The 16,446-nt window shown below is 34.7% G+C and overlaps 2 long non-coding RNA genes across 4 annotated transcripts in view; one reads left to right on the top strand and one right to left on the bottom strand.

Annotated features, from left to right (window-relative positions):
* Positions 1-7,828, top strand: part of LOC146906273 (uncharacterized) — a 64,421-nt gene extending 56,593 nt beyond the window's left edge. For all 3 annotated transcript variants that reach the window (XR_015020532.1, XR_015020530.1, XR_015020531.1), the window contains one exon: positions 7,586-7,828. This is a non-coding gene — a long non-coding RNA (uncharacterized LOC146906273). The remainder of the gene's footprint in view (positions 1-7,585) is intronic.
* On the bottom strand, positions 7,586-7,907 carry LOC146906275 (uncharacterized). Its single transcript, XR_015020533.1, has 2 exons — positions 7,696-7,907; positions 7,586-7,659 (listed from the first exon to the last, which is right to left on the bottom strand). It is a non-coding gene; the product is annotated as an uncharacterized LOC146906275 (long non-coding RNA).
* Between the last annotated feature and the right edge of the window lie 8,539 nt (positions 7,908-16,446).

Genomic DNA, 16,446 nt, shown 5'->3' on the forward strand with positions numbered 1-16,446 from the left:
TTCTTGGCATGCAGCTCATGCCACCATTCTGGATACCCATGTAACTTGAAACATGTATCACGAGAGTTGTTTTTCCCAGCCACTAGTGTTGGTAATTGGCCAAATTTTGAACCTTTTGTGGCCATAACAGCACCGCTTGTTATGTTCTCTGCCCCAAATGTCATCGCAGTCTGACGGGTGTCCTCCTTTCGAACGTGTGCGTAAGCCTGCTCGATTGTGGGAAATGGCTTCAGCTGAAGGATATCACTCTGAATGTTATCTAGTCGGTCATCCAACCCATCCAAAAAAATATAAACTCTTTCCTCCTGTAATAGAGAAATGAATTTATGTATGTCATTTGGGCACTCCATGGGGTTAGGTCGTCGAAAGTCTATCTCACGCCATAGCCCTTGTAGATCATTGTAATATTTTTCAATCGATCCTCCATTCTACCGCATCCGAGTTAACTTACGTCGAAGGTCGTAAACCTGCAAAGTATCAGATCCATCAAAATATGTTATAGCAATGGAATCTCAAACTCTTTTGACTGTTGGGAAGCGGATGAAATTTCCTACCAGCGAGGGATCCATTGAGTTTATCAACCATCCTTTCACTATGGCATTCTCAGTCCGCCATTTACGAAATGTCGGATCAGTTACCGACGGTTTAGGGAAGGTTCCGTCAATATATCCCAGTTTGTCTTTGCCTGAGATGTACATCTCAGCCACCTGGGACCACAAGGCATACTTGGATCCATCCAACTTGATGTTGATCGGTACTGTAGAAGAATCGGAGATCTGTGATTGTGGTGTATACTGAGCTTTTAACAAAACCTTAGTCATTTTGGTTGCAAGAGTTTCCAAAATGGAATCAGCGGAAGTGGCTCTGTCGGAAGTGGATGTGTGTGTGAGATCAGCCATTTGTTCTGAACTGTTTGGGTTCCAAGATTATGCTCTTGATACCATGTCAAACAGAAGGTTTTTCATTCATATTTTCCTCTGTGTAACTTACAGAGTATATAGATATTACAAGGAGGAATTTCAGGACGTGTCAACCTATACAACTAGAAATCAGGGATTATACAACTAATTATAATAAATACTAGTGATTCTAATGATTCAGCTAATAATTACATTTAATATTGGTGATTCTAGTGACTCACGCCAACAGAAAATGCATGTGTCGCCTCCCATGAAGCGCTTGTTTAAAGTCTTAAGCCTAACATTCCCCGGGGGGGGGGGGGGGGGGTCAATTTTGTCTTTCATCTGAATATAGTGGTCCGTCGTGTCCGTGGAAATTATGGAAGCTGCACCATTTTCGCTTGTCACCTCCTCCATGCTCACGGTAGATCGCCTCAGGCATTCGAGTTGCTTATCTTTGAATTTGACATTGGTACACTCCTGCAGAAGCGTTGAGAGGAGTGTCCTCACGATTTCTTATGTGCTACCTTCTTTCAATATATCTTTCGGACTTTCCTCTGTGCGGTGTTTCACCTTTCTTGTCTAAGTTTCTTTGGATTACGCTACGAGCTTCCATAATTTCTTCATACTGGATGCACTTCTTGGATCAACCTATTAAGTGGTTGAAATCTTTGGGGCGTATCAGACCCCTTGCACTTTCAAGAAATTTTTTTCTATAATTACCCAGAATTACAACTAATTAGACACACAAGTCAGATATTTCTTTGCCTCACATAACAGCACTTATAAAATCAGAGTTTTCAAATAAATTTTTATTTTGCTTACAATTTGTATTCAGAGAATGGTAAACTAACTTTAAGTTCAAGTGACTTCTGATATTTAGGAAACTATAATATATAAAGTTTGAAAGAATTTTCGAAGTATTTGTGTACCATTTAATTTGATAGAAATTTGGCTCTTGCAAAATATATGAAGTCTCTTATGTTGTTCAAACTACTCAAGTCCTTATATAGGAGAGAATGAGAGAGCCGTTGCTTGAAGAGTGTCACTACATCAAAAAAGTCCTTGAGAAGTTTTGACCAGTTTTGAATATTTTTCCTCCAATAGATAGTTTCGTTGAATAGTACTAGAGGGACGCTTTTGTTCTTTGGGAATGATTTGTTACATTCATTTTGGCTTTCAAGTTCTTTGTTCTTTTCTACACATGGTCAGAAGAAGAAAAACATTATGATTAGAATTTTGAAAGCAACATTTGTTCAGAAGGAGACAAAACTAGCCAGAGTCTCATAGATTGCTAACGTGTCCATCAAAACTTCTTTTCATCATAACTTATTTTTATCATAGTCGTCAAGGCTTAATACAACTTCTAGAGCTTTGACTTTTTTATTACCATTCTTCAGATCATCTTCTAAGTCTTCATATGTCTTTTTAGCTTCTATTGACTACCAATTTGCTTTCATTTGTGTTCAGCGTTTGACATTTCAGAGCCAATAACTTGACCTTGAAGTAAGAATTTAATTATATGGTTCTGCACACAATGTACATTAGAGTATCCAATTGCACTTTCATACATTGTTCTAAAACCCACTTTAGTTTGACAGAATATTCTCATTTTAATTTTAATAAAAGAGGTACCTATTTATTTAAATGTTTTGAAGAAGATAAGTCAAAGATGGTTAAAATTCCACAACGAGATTATGATTGGATTGCCTAAACTACATATATAGTTATAAGAACTACCAACTAACAATGTCGAAATAATGAACAAACTGTGAATTAAATCTTACACATGAAAATGAAAACATCATTAATTAGAGAAAGGATAAGAAATAAAATTGGTACCACAAGAGGTTGACTACCTAGCCATTTTTTCCATAAAGTATACAAGATGACTTCCGATCATTGATGCGATAAATGAGCTTATGGGGAACTGACGTTCTGATGTCAGGTATGGCAGGAAGTGGTGAGACTTTGGCCTGTTGCCATGAATAAGTCAAATGATCATATAGAAAAAATTCAGTGTTCATATCAAATATGACTATATAAAAGTTGACTTCTATGATTTGTGTATCATCTCATTCGACGTTAAGTATTGTCGACTGAACCAACAAACCAACATGAGTATTTTCAACGTGTTTTGTCTTCTCTCCCACACTTTATGTGAAACTTTCCAAAAGATCACACATCCCAAAATTGCTCAAAGTCAAGCACGTTTAACTATGTATTTCTTAATGAATGAGCTACCAAAAGAAGATGCATCTTGTTGTTATAAGTAGTACCAACTATTTTTTAAAAGCCTTCCTTGAACCATGCAGTTCGAAACTTGCACAACTTTAGGATCCATCTCATTCCGATGCGAACTCGGTCCTTTTTGTATAGAAGTTGTTAGGAGCCACTCATTGTCATGCCTTGTGCATCAGAAACCACTCTCCACCTCGTCAGCCTTTGGCGTTACATTTTGACTCAGAGGGAGTAAAGCTTTCAAGTCAGCATCAGCGATAACAGACTTACCATACAATTTCTTTTTTTGATCGGCAACCATTCTCAACTGATCATCCAACATAGAAGATTGAAGAATAAATCCAACTCAACTTTTATGGCCGCTTGTTGGTCTAGTAGGAGATCCACCCTACCATTCACCACTTGAAGACACCGCAACCAAGCTTCTTTCTCTTGCTTCAGTATGGAGAAATCAATTTTGAAGTATGATTTGTCCTTTGATATCATGATTATATTGTAAATAACTATAAAAGTATGAGCATGATGGGAGATGAGGACAAGATAGTCTATTCAAGCAATTTTCAAACCAGGAAGTATGTTTTTTTATCTCCTTGTGATAAGGTAAATACATCTCTATTGTCGATAGTCGATCTAAAACTGCTCTAAAAATGACTATTTCATTGGCATGTGAGGGGGTGCCATTTTGAAATAGTAGTAAACTTGATTAGATACTCTAGGAAGGTTAAATGATTCACCAAAGATGAGTCTACATCTCATAAGTACCTTGGACACAACTATGAACCTTGAAGGATATATGACGCAATTGAGAGAGGGAGGAATGCTATTTTGAAGGGTAAATCATGAATTCCTTTATAGATTCAGGCACAAAACATTCAGAAACTAAATTTTCAGAAAATTGAAATCAGCATAAACAGGAGAAACAATGAAGCACTCGAAGTCAAAAGGAGGGTAAGCCATTACCTTTATTGCTAAAATCCTCGAGAAACTAGAGTTGGAAGTTTCTCCCTTTTGAATTTCATGAAGTTTTCTTCTACACTGGCAAGTCAAAGGTTGCTTGGTATTCCTCTAATTTCCAACAGACGATGGATTGGATCCTATTTCTAAGTTTTGAGCCTTGGAGGGTCTTTGAGACCTAAATTTAGATTTTGGGGCAGAAGGATACACCATAACTCATGATGTCATTCCGTACTAAAAAAAAAAAAAACTTTTTTCTTATAGAAGAAAAGGCATAAAGTTTTGTTGATTAAGTTCTTTGGTGATTGGGATACCATGAAAATGGCAAGTGAGAAGTGATAACAAGTCTCTCAACAAAATCTAAGGAAAGAATCATAATAGAAAACACGTGGGTCCTACAAGAAAAATTCATTAATATTCATGAAAGAAGGTAGACACACAACCGACTACTTCACTGACAGTTGCAAAGGGAATTGAACATCACTTAGGAAAAGCTACATCTTTACTCAACTAAAAGAGAAAAGATACTGTGACTAAATTCAAATATAATAAGCCTTCTATTTTTCCTACACAAGCCCTTCCCATATCCAGGTCAGCTTCCCATATCATATGTGCTCAACATCCCACCAAAGAAGACTCTTATTGGCCTACAAAAAAACTAAAATAAAGGGTCATTAGTGCCTGAGTTAAAAAAGGGAAGATGTTCGTTAAGAAGAATAAACTCACCTCGACAAGAGTAAGAACTTAATTCTTTGTCCTAATCAGTATAAGAAAAGGAGGACAAGAAGATTCTCATTGGCCTAAAACTCCCACCATTGAGAGTTTTCTTTTACAAGTAATAGGTTTTGAAAGAGGTTAGAGGAGCTAAAAACATGTTTGATCAAGGGAATATGAGTCGAGTACTATGAAAAGGTTTTGCTGAGATTTTATAGGAGATGAATTGAAGGAGATGAAAGTATCATCTTATGAGGAAAGTAAAGTTGGATATTGGAAAGAGTGGTCAACATAAATAGAGGAGAATAACATTGTTCATGCACATCTCCTTAGCCACGTCGAAGCTCTTACTTTACGCTGCAATGATGACATTGTTCACACTTAAGTGCAAAGTATTGTGTCACCTTCTATAATTTATCAAGGCTCGAATAATGATATAACATAGGTGGGCATTTTTTATATCTAAGAATATATTTCCCAGTAGCCAAACTCAGAAAATAGGCAATTAAACCACTAGGGGAGGAGACCCCTAAGTCGAGTGATGTATATACGATGCTAGAGAAGTTGAGAGAGTGGGATGATTTTTTCTCATGGCCACTAACTCAGATTATTGGTTGTACAAGGCTTAGTACTTTGTTGAAAGCATAGTGGAATTGGAGAATGACCCATTACCCACGGTCTCCGCTCACAACGCCAACAACTGTTTCGGTGAATAAGGGATGATATATGATATTTAGTAAAGTTCCGCATAAAGTGACCTTGTAAATGGATCATTCTTAGGAGAGTAGGTTGAAGCCAAACATAGGGCTCCACAATCCCACTACGATAGGAGTCATCACGCAACACCTATGAAGATTATCCAAATAGGGGTTAGAAACTACAGACCATGATGTTCGGCTAATAGGGAATAATTACACTATAAGTACCTTGTTTATGCTTTGTAAATAATAACATATAATCAATCAAAACGTTTATTTTTGCAAATTTATCCCTTTTTCTTTCTGTTTTTTATTTATGCATTTCTTATTGTAGCTCAAATCCCCAAAAAATCGACCCTAATGCTCTATTGGAGTAGTTAGCGAATCCATAACCGAGGGATAAAATTGCTCCCTCAACATTAATCGCTTCAAGCAAAGGGATCACAATTTAGGAAGCTCAACTGACCTCGTTAAATTTCAGCTTCCTTCAACATATGTGAACGCACCAGATCAGTGTCATGCATTAGTATTTATAGGTAAAGGTTGGGGTTGTGGTCCTTGATCCTTTACCTAGATAGTTGTCCTTTATGGACACTTGTAAGTATCCTATGGAGAGTCTTCATTAGATCCTTACCGTATGGTTCAGACTAACTGTTTGTGGCCTTGATCCAATGAGAGTTAGGGAGGGTCGATGCTATTGTCCTATCTTGAAACAATTTTTTAATTATAATTAGACAAGCACTAAATAGAAAGAAAAAAACACATAGAAAGGTAATCCTAGCCTAAATTTTCTCTCATGCCACATGAACTTCATCCTCAGCTTATAAAAATAGAAAAATTCCAAACCTTATTTATCTCTAGAACTAGTGTAAGCAGAGGAGGAGCCCTTCATGGGCTGGGGTGGGCCACGACCCATTAGGAAAAATAAAAAAATTAACAATAGTAGGTCTATTTTACGAGATTTTAAACAATTTTGCTACAGTTTTAGTACTCGACAGATCTAAATCCCCATTAATTGTTGTAGTGGCCCACCTAAAAAATTTAAAAATTAAAAATCATAGATCTATTTTACGAGTTTTTAAACAATTTTTCAATGGTTTGGATTTTTGGTGGTTCTAAAAGTAATTTTTGTCATGCTTATACTTGGTTGGGTAGCAAATGTTTACCGACCATCTAATTTTTTGGGGTTTTAACTCTCCTTTATATTATCCTGTCAACTGAAAATTCTTTCAATTAACAGTTGTATTATAAAAAAAAAGATTTGTAATTTATATAAACTATGTAATTTATTTTTTTAAAGTATCCGAGCTCTTGGTCAATCTTTTTATGGCTCACCCAAACTATTTTTCTGGCTTCGCTACTGCTTGCCTGTGAGATCAAAGGTGTTATTTTTTTCATTCATTTGTTCCCATCTCTTTCATATTTTAAATCTCTTGTTATCTTTTCTCCTCGGTCTTAGAGTTTAAAAGGTCTTTCTTCCCGTACATTCATGCTAGGCTTAGGGTCTAATTTATGGAATGATAATAGAATGATTTAACCACTAAAAAAACAACCTTTATCGATTTAAAAATGATTTTTCTAACTTACTATCCTATTTTAAGAAGTTTTCTAATTTACATGTGTGGCTAGTTGTGGATTTAGATATTGTGTTAGTTTTCATTAAAATTATCGTTTAGGTATTTTAATTTACTTTTGGATAAATCTTTTTTGTGATTTATCATAATAATAATGCATTAATTTTTGGAAGAAAAAAAAACTTTGAAAAGCATTATTGGTTGATTTAAATCGTAAAGGTTGTTGATCACATTTTTTAGACATTCATCATGATGGTAGCGCTTCATGGATGGGTCTTAGTTGCAGGTTTTTTTTTTCCCATTGTAGCTGGATTTATTTGGATCAAATAGAGTCTTGAATATTCATGCAAATATTTTATTTTATTAAAAAGAGTTTCTTGCATCGATTATATTTTAATTTTTTTCTATGGTCCATTATATTTTTATTTATTCATAATATCTACCTTCAGTTTGGCATGATTCGATTTCGAAAAGGAAATTAACCCGTACGTTATTGTTTTTGTAGGTACCAAAGATGAAATATAAATTTGATATCTCTTGGAAGTATACACGGGGACAAAAATAAGTTTTTGATAATACCTAGAAGATATTCTCAAAAAAAAAAAAAGATAATACCTAGAAGATTTTATTAAATAAGTTCCCTTAAATAATTTCATGATTTTACATTTTTGTAATTTCGAATAATGGCGTACAAGTGCTGAGTTTTCCTATGTTAGGGAACTCAAGTTTAATTGTCTGTTTTAAATAAGTTTTTATTCTTAGAAGAATATTCGTGAAAGAAAAACAATTTTAATTGAATTAGCAATAAGGTAACTTTTATTATAACTGAGCACTAACTTAAGTCATTTTGTAGAAGAATCAATTTCCGTTTAGTAAACAAAGAAAAAGAAATTAAAAGATATAGTCAAACTTTTTAAAGAAATAAAGTGTTTTCAAGGAATGCCTTGAATCAAAATCATGATTGTTACAACTAGCTCAAGAGAACCAAAAATGGTGTTTGGGTCTTGATTTGTCTAAAAAAAAAATTATGAGAATTAAAATATGATATTTGTTTACATTTTGTCTTTGAAACATGTTTCATATGGAGATTGTTTTACATGCGATAGAAAAGCGAATGACTACATGTTATAGTATGGAAACCTTAATGACTCTTGATAATCTTTAGAAATTTGGGAGTACTTATAAAGTCGAACAACCCAAACAACCCCCTGCCTAATCACCTAAAAAAATATAGAGAAATGATATATGTACATCCACTTGACAGTGTGATGTACTAAATTTCATCAAGAAGAATATGGAATAGAGGAGTAGGAATGTTGCTTTTGATATGAAGCTACTGAAAATACAAGAAAGTGATACTTTAAATTATATTCACAATTTGAAAATCTTTTCTTTTAACTAAAAATATGACACCTATCAAAATATTTAACTTCTATTTAAAGTGGTTTGTTAGAGGCATAAGTAAAACTTTAACGAACATACCAAATAAAGATAAGACTCTTAATTTAGCGATAGTGATGACTAAATTTTGCAAGTGCATCAAACCGTTTTTAAGTAATATAAAGTGATAAGTAAGATCGTCTTTTAATAAACATAAATTTTGTAGGTTATCACGTTGCACTTAAACCCCATAATCTATGTGAAATGAAGTGATTTTTAATGGCCTAAAGCATCTAATCCGTGACTATTTAGGAGTTTATGGTTTAAAGTACTTTTTACTTGTTAGTGTTATTTAATTATTTTGAACTAGTAATGCTTGATTTGGATGTTTGATGGAACAGAGTGAGGAATTGCATTGGACATCTACGAAGCTACAACGTGGAGTCAAAGATGCATCACTAAAGCTATAGGAAGATGAAGCGCATTAGATCGCCAGCCAAGGTCGTACAATATTATGAACTCATGTGACCATTCTTATCATTGTTTAATGAATAAGTTATCATTGTTTAATGAATAAGTTATATGAGCTAGCGTCAATGACTGGCAGTACAAGGAATAAAGAACATGCATGATGTTGAAAGGATAAGATAAGGACAGCTCAAATGGGAAATGACCTAAGGGTGCAACTTGTAGTGGTTAGCCTTAAAAGGACAACCATATGTTAGTGTCAAGTGTCTTGAATTTTACATTGTGAATTGAGCGGCCAAGTTCCAGCTAAGGTTAGAAGCCTTTAGAGTTCTCACTCCATCTCATGTTCTCCATAAATGAGCATGAGTGCTAGATCTTAGTGATTTAAATTTAGGATTACATAGGTGATGCTTCAAGCTAACTCTTTTCCTTGTTGGATTGCAATCTTTTATTAACTCTATATTATCTATCAATTTAGCATTTGATGTTTTCATTTATGTTTCATTTCATCTTCATCTTCGTGATTAAGCTTATTATGAACTAAGCCCCTTCACATGGGTTAGGCATGATGAGGTTATGACATTCTTCGCTTAAGATTTATGAAGTTATAGCTTTGTGCTTCTTTCAAATAAATTGTTTTAACTCGAAATTTTTTAAGGTAAAACTTGATCACTTTTATTTTTAATGCTATAGTTCTCTGAAACCGATAGGATATATGAGAATGAAAAATGTTTGTTTGATGAGTTACGCCCCTAAGTACCGAGAGGAGACGGGAACCAGAAAAATAGTCTTTAAGAAAACTAGATCTTAGAAGAGTCTAGAAGCGCTAAGATCTAACAAGGATTCTATCAGAGCAGGTCGATTCAGATCGTGCCTTGGGTCATTAATTTACAACTAAGGTAGTGGGGCCATTGGGTTCTGGGTAAATGTTCTAGTTGTTGTTGTTAGTTGAGCCTAATCAACTCAATTTAGCATTCGACGATTAGAACGGATGCCTGAGAGCTGAATAGGACCCAGGAGGAACGAGGTATGAGATGGAGATGCACTGAAAAGTGTGAACTCAGAGGTAAGGACTCAGAATGAGTATTAGTAAGAAGTTGATCGTGCCCGAAAGTGGCCGGTGAACTAAGCAAGTAGAAGTGTGAATCCTCCGGGAATGTAAGGTAATGTTAAGAAGGAACGTTCCGACAATATTGGGTAAGATGTTAATGATACTTTGTACACCCGTAAGTGAAGAACTTGGATATTTCTAAGTATGACCGGAAGCTTCAGTAAGAGTCGTTGTTGGAACGGGGTTGCGTATGGAAATGGACTGTATTCTGGAACGTTAGTGCCGGACTACAAAATAGGGAGAAGTCGACTTATGTTGACGGATTAGTAGGCTCTCAGGAATATCGTTATATGATTGAAGCTAAGGACTTGTATGTTCAGAGTGGACAAGGTTTTAGTGTTCGGGAAGTTACGTTAAGCGGCAACGTAATGAGGTAAGCTACTCGTAGTGGAAGAAGATAAGGATTTAAGTGAAATTTTTATGTTATCAGGACTAAGGCATTGATTTCTGACATGCCGAGAATTGTATCAAAATAGGTTGATGCTTGCCATGCATATGTTATAGAATATTTTATGATGTTGGGAATGACTGATGTGCATTGGGTTACTTGAGAAATTAGATATTTATGCAAAGTATGTTTTCTAAAAAAATTGAGCTGAAGAAACTCTCCAATAGCGAAAATTTCGCTAAGAGCGAAATTGCTCCTGAAGCATTCGCTGATAGCGAACCTGGAGCAAAATTTTCAGTTTTTCCGAAAACTGTCAGTTCGTCTCTAGCGTCTGCAGGGACTATTGGGGGGTTGTCTTTACAATCTTTGACACGACGAAAACCCTTTATGACATCAAGTAACGAATGCATATCACATCCTAAGGTTTCCAAAGGAAAAAGCATGAGCAACCATTAACGAAATCGATTCGGTTTAAGGTAACTTTGGAAGTTAATGTGTCAAGAGTCAAGAAGGAGCTTAGACCAAGAGTTTAAAGGTTCCGGTATTTGGAATGGACGTCACGGATGTGAAGACATGAAGTAAAGAGTTAAAGTGGTGAAGAGTTATGTGAAATCACAAGATTCTCGGATTTTGTGGAGTTATGAGCATCCCTCGAATCTATGTTTTGCTTGATTGACTTACTAAGGCTCGTTAGGATGTTTAAACATAAAGTTTACATAATTTTAGGAAGATATACGCATATGGCTGATTGAAACTGACGTTTTTGAAATTAAAATGGAATTCTGCAGGTATCGGTCGGTCACGACTCGTATAGAGTAAGCTAAATTCACTTGGAACACGGTTTGATGGCACGGTTGTGTTGTCAACTCGTTCTGTGATTTTAGAGTAACGACTGGGGCCTGGGTTCAGTATATATATTTTTATAGTGGAAAATCATCAACGTCAATGACCCGTGTGCTAGTTTATGAAGTTTTCTTTAAAAGAAAAACCAACGAGCAAGCATTGGTATGATTAAGAAAGGTATGTCCAAGTGCAAGATGAGTCTGTCATGGGAATTCGAGATTGCTCGGAAACAAGTTTAAGTATGATATGTATATATTAGGAGGTAAATCCAACCAGCAAGAACGTAAGGTCTATCTCCAAGTAAAGTATTATGAGTATACAATAAGTTTATCGTGAGTTTTAATCTTACAAGCAGTCGTAAGTGTAAGGTTGCGACGTGGTTGCAACATGGAATATCTTGAGAATAGTTCAAGAAGATAGTAATCAAGTGGTGAACAGGAATGTGAAGTTTCACTCGCTCTAACGGATTAGAGTATTGGTTTAAGTCAACCGGTGGGAATCAGAGTTGCGCAACAGAAGTTAGTCCGTAACCATGGAACATGGATTTTTGGTAGTAAGAATCGTCGTGAAGAATGTTCAGTGTAGTAAATACAGTTTTAGTGAGAAGCATTATGAAACGAGCGGGGAGCTCTTTATATGATAAATAAGTATTGATACTTATACAGTTAGTGTTGGTTAAGGTAAAAGTATAAAGGATGTATCTTCATCTAGGTAAGATGAGAAACACTAGAGTCGCTACATATGAATTAATCAGGTTACTGTAATTGGTGATATTGAATACATGTAAGATTCAGAAGGTTTCCTCTTGTGACTCAAAGTAATGATCAAAGCATTAAGAATGATGACCAGTATTCGGAAAAGGGGTACCATTCAGGGAAAAAGTAGTAACACTCGAGCAATATCCGAGTGAGATATTTTGAAGATTCAAGTTTAGTGTTCCTGGAGAAGAGGAACAAGTCAACGTCAAGTGGGTCAAGGATCTTCTATGATTTATGTTATGCAGTAATGCGTGTCCGAGGTATATATATCAGTTAAGAAGGGAAAAAAATTCACTTTCAAAGTTTAAGCATGTTATCACGAAAGGAGATGCAATTATTGAGTTTTGTGCAATGAGATTCATACCCTCGTATGCAATACTTGTTAAATGATAACGATACTTGCTAGAATAATGTCAAGCCATGATTTTATAACTTTTAAAGTTAAGATTGGTAATAAGGAACTTGGGAACGATGTTGTTTTAAAAACATGAAATTTTATGTAATATCCCGCATGTCAGTATCAGAATATTACCAGTCGATCGTGTCAGAGGACGAAAGTTCATGGAAAGTAAGTGTAATGGAGAAAGTTTATTACATGATGTCAGCTTAATACGAGTTAAGTATCAGTGTCGTATTAAACAAGCTTACGACAAGGACATTTTGGTAATTGCACGAAAGAGGGTTATTTATGTGTTTTGGTCCCAAAATTATTTAATTTTCCATTTGCTTTCTCTCTCTAGGGTTGAGAGAAAGAGTTTTGCTCTCCCTTCTCTCTAAACTCATTGCCCTCTTCCTCTCTTTCTCTCCATCAATCCTTTCTAAATCTTCTTCCTCTAATGGTACGGCTTTAACCTATGTTCTTTCGAGACATCATAATCATGTGGAAGCTTGGTTTTGGTTTAAGGTTTTGAAGGTTGGTTGAATCAAGAAGTTAGGGTTTGATGATGAAGTGGTGAGTTGGAAGAGAAACCTATAGATTGATGAGCTAGCAAGAATTATGGTGCTTTAGATTGCAAGAAAACATCAAGATGGAAATGGTATGAGCTAAGCATCAGGGAGTGATCAAGAGCTAGGGTTTTGGTTGCTTGAGCATGGGACTTGGAGCTGCTATAAGAATCTTGTTTAGGTGACTTCCTAGATAGATCATCCACCTTTGGGTTGTATGAATTGTTATGTAAGAAATCATGGTTTGCTAAGGGTTTATAGAACCCCCTTGTGCCTTAGATTGTCCAAAACATGTTAATGATGCCATGTATTCCATTTTTATCTGTTTTTATGTGTTATGGAAGTGCCAGGTACCTTATGATGCTTGTAATTGAGGGGTTTTTTTTATGCAAAATCATGTTTTCTGCAGAATTCTGGACTGCTACAGTTCGCCAGGCGAGCTAGAGCTCGCCATGGCGAGCTGGGGATCATTGCTCTCTGGAGTAGCTCACCATTTAGCTCGCCATGGCGAGAAAACAGCTCGCCTGGCGAGGAGATATTTGGCCAGGCGAAATTGACTGCACAAAAAGTGTTGTCAATTCGTTTTGTGGCCATCATGGGCTATCCGAGGCTCGATCTTGCAGTAATTTTTTAAACTATGAAACCCCACAATTCCAAGTGTTTAAGGTACAATTTCAAACAAGGTTTTAAATAAGGGAAAGGCATGGCAAAACATTAACAATGTTTGGTAATAATGATATGCAAAGAGTTTAATCACAATTACTTGGGTAGTGATAAACTAAGAAAGGGATTGAACATAGAGCCTCGACATAGCTTGTCGAGAACTAGATAGTTTAGAATGAATTTATTTATGCTAAGATGTGAACAATTAGATATCTATTCACATAGTAAGTTAAGCAAGCATTAAGTTTACCTCTAGTAGGATCGTTAAGGATCCGAGGTAAAAGAGATAGTGTAACGTCCATTTCGATTATTTAAATTATTTTAAATGAGTTTTAAGATATATTTATATGATTGACGTGATTTATATGAATTTTTAGATTTATATTTATATAATCGATGTGATTTATATGAATTATGTGATTTTAGAGAATTTTATGAGATGTTGTGACTTATTTTATTATTTAATAAAATAAGATTTGAAAATAAAATAAATATTGAGTTGTGGGGCAGTTTTGTGAATTTAGAAAGTTTGGTGTATAAATATATTTGTTATTTTGTGTAGAAATATACATGTTATCTGGTGTAGAAATATATTTGTTATTTTGTGTAGAAATATATATGTTATCTGGTGTAGAAATATATTTGTTATTTTATGTAGAAATATATATGTTATATGGTGTAGAAATATATTTGTTATTTTGTGTAGAAATATATTTGTTATTTGATGTAGAGATATATTTGTTATTTGGTGTTAAAATATTATATACATATATATTTTGATGAAATATGCTATTATGTGTTATTTGGTGTATTAATATTATTTAGTGAGAGAATATATTTAGTGGAAGAATATATTTAGTGAGAGAATATATTTAATGGAAGAATATATTTAGTGGAGAAATATATTTAGTGGAGAAATATAATTTTTTAGAATAAAGAGGCTTTGGGGAAGAATTAGAATTAAGAGAAAATAAGTAGGTTGAGATTTATATATAAAGAGGAGAGTCAGAGTTAGAAAATAAGGATTACGTGCAAACTGTTTTGGAGAAAGAGGAGAAACCTAGAGAAGAGAAGAGTCAGAGAAGGAGAAGATTGTAGAACCTTGCTGTCAATTAATCTAAGGTAAGGGTGAGACTAACTCTCATTAATATTAAGTCTGTAATTCTGATAATTAGATTTAACATGTTGTAGGTTGAGTTTGTGAGGTTTTGAGAATTAGGGTTTTGGGAGAGATTTGATGATTAGATGATGAAAACTTGTTGAATTGATGTAGAAATTGTGTACAGACCTTAGATAATCATTAGGATGATAATTAGAATCAGTTTTGAGGTTAGAACCATGAGATTAGGTGAATTTTTGGAAATGAGATTATTAGTAATGAGATATTGTTATATATGTACTTTATGTATTGTTTACGATGCTTATGATGATGTGATTCATTCTTTAATGTTGATATGATATATAAGAGCTGTTTATATGCTGCATATGTTGCTGTTTTGCTGTTGTTGACCATTAATGTCATAAAGTTGTAAAGTTGTAAGATGTCGCCCAAATTATTGGAGTCATATAAGATGTTCATGATGTTCAAGATGTTTAAGATGTAAGATGTTGAGTCCATGCATACTCATTCAAAGTTGAGGGCTTGATGCCCTGGGGCTTTTGCTCAAATATGTTGGGGGGCTTGATGCCCTGGAGCTTTTGCTCAATTATGTTGGGGGCTTGATGCCCTGGAGATTTTTTACGCTCGAATATGTTGGAGGCTTGATGCCTTGGAGCCTTTTTATGCTCAATTATGTTGAGGGCTTGATGCCCTAGATTGGTACCACATGCATTTGCATTATTGAGATGATTTAAGATGATAAGAGTTGCATAGTCGAGTTGAAGTTGCATAATCGAGTCAAAGTCGTCATGTTGTTAAGATTGATTAATGAAGTTGTTTATGATGAATGATTATGAAGTTGTTTTTGATGATTAATTAATGAAGTTGTTTATGATGAATGATTACGAAGTTGTTTATGATGATTGATTATGAAGTTGTTTATGATGATTGATATGTTGATGATGTTTATGTTGACGCTATAATGCTACATGATTATTATTATGATATGTTGATGATATGATGCTATATGATTTATGATATGATGCTACATGTTTATGATGATGATATGATGCTATATGATTTATGATATGATATGTTGATGAAGTTTAAGTTGTTAAGTGTAGTTGATGAATTATATGCTTAATATTGTTGTTGGTAAAATCTCACCCCTTCTGCTTGAAAATGTTGCTCTTCGTATGGGTAACTTGCAGGTAACCAAGATTAGTTGCGGTCGTGAGTGGACTGCTCGCAAGTGTGTGTCTTAGGTGCTCTGATACGTAACGAGATGGGAATTTTGTCATTGTTTTATGTTCCTTACGTATTACTTTATGAATTTTTCAAGAATTGTTATTGAACTCAGATTTTATGAGAATTTATGTTGAGGCCCTTGTGCCAAAGACTATTTAAGATGTTGAACTATTCCACTGCGAAGTTTTAAATATTATGTTGTTGGATTTTGAAGGATTAATATTTATTATTCCGTTTATGATTTTAAGAAAATATTGTGACATTTCGTTTATGATCGAGAAACTCTGAGTTTTATTATGAAATTTTTATGTTGGGAAAACGGGGTGTTACAGATAGCATGTTTAAGTTTAACTTTCATGCATGCATAAGACTAAGACTTTAAAGAAGCAAGTGTCATGTCTGTTGCTATCCACCTTAGGTTGGATACAAGTGGTTCTCATGATGGGAACGGTTAAGCCGTAAG

This window comes from Medicago sativa, chromosome 7, assembly GCF_051527215.1.
Source record: "Medicago sativa cultivar Bolivia chromosome 7, Bolivia_mono, whole genome shotgun sequence".
NCBI classification, from domain to species: Eukaryota; Viridiplantae; Streptophyta; class Magnoliopsida; order Fabales; family Fabaceae; genus Medicago; species Medicago sativa.